The sequence below is a fragment of the Galeopterus variegatus genome, unplaced genomic scaffold, assembly GCF_000696425.1.
Source record: "Galeopterus variegatus unplaced genomic scaffold, G_variegatus-3.0.2 Scaffold8678, whole genome shotgun sequence".
NCBI lineage: Eukaryota > Metazoa > Chordata > Mammalia > Dermoptera > Cynocephalidae > Galeopterus > Galeopterus variegatus.
In genome coordinates, this window is record NW_007734789.1 from 18,382 (window position 1) to 19,740 (window position 1,359).

Genomic DNA, 1,359 nt, shown 5'->3' on the forward strand with positions numbered 1-1,359 from the left:
AAGCTTTGTTGACACAGAGCAAGCTCTTTTCCCTCTCTGGATCATAGTTTTCTCACCTGCAGTACAACACAGCATGGCCTGTAAGTCTTGCTGATCCCTGATGCTCTGACGGCCTTGGGTAGCAAAACAGACAAAATCAGACTCTTGCATAATAACCCTGGATATGTGTGGCATGAACAAAAGAAAGAGAATGAAAGGACAAAAACTTGGAAACAGAAAAGAGATGAACAGCAAAGACACTTCTCACATGCACTTTGGGTACCAATTCAAATATGCGTGTTTATGGCTTTCACTAACACAAGACCCCAATAGATAGCACAGACTCTCGGTGCCCCTACAAGTCCTAGGCACACAAACCTCCAGTTCCGACACACAAAGAAAGAAAGCAGGTCACACCTCCCACTCTCCATGCCTTCATGGCAGGGACATTTGCCTTCCAGCAACAGTTGGAGGGTCTCACCTGTGTGTCTCCTGACTATAGCTCAGGTCTTCTGGGAGGGAGAAGAGGAGTTTATGTGGAGGGATGAGGAGATGGCCTGGAGATGCTGTCTATACGGCAGAAACATGCTTATCTTTTGGTATATCCTTCTTCCTGCTTCCTTTTGGGAGGGTGGTGTTTGGCTGGCAGACTTCCCTGACACCTGAGGGACACTCAAGTCCGGCTTCTTATAAGTCCTTGCACCACTTTTCTTGGGGCCTGGGTCTGTAACTTAGAACACAGTGATTTAGGCGCTGAGATTTTCCTAGCCCTTCAAGTGTTCTCCGTTTGTCAACTTTGCCCTCTACATGGGGGTCTTTCCCTGGGGTGAGCAAGCGAGTCTCTGCACAGCTGTGTCATGTTTAGTGGGAAATATGGATAAATATTACAGGAAATGGTGGCTGATTGGGCAAAGCCTTTAACAAAATGAGCAAAAGCCGTGAGTTTCATGACCACTCTGGGCATGTCTTGTTAGAGAGTTTCCTTGAAGAAAGCTTATTCTTTGAGTTTCCCTCTTCTTTTTGGTCTTGGGTTAGGAAATTGGAACACTGCTACTGACCACTCGGGGCCAGACTGAATATTCTGAGTTGGGTGGCTGTCCCCCAGGTGAGAGGCACAAAACAATGCACCCCGGCATAGGACAGGGCCAGCTGCTGCTGTGATCGCTCCCAAGATGGCCGGGATCAGTGCGGATGAGGGAAAGAGTAATGGCTCTGAAAGTTGATCCACCAAATCTACAATTTTCAATGTCTATTCATTAGAACCCATTCACTAGTCCACTGACTAGTGTGCCCAGTGATTAATTTACTGAATATTTGTTCTTTTAGCTATTTGTGTACTGTGCAACACTTTGTACCAAATAGGGGGTATATTTTAATGGA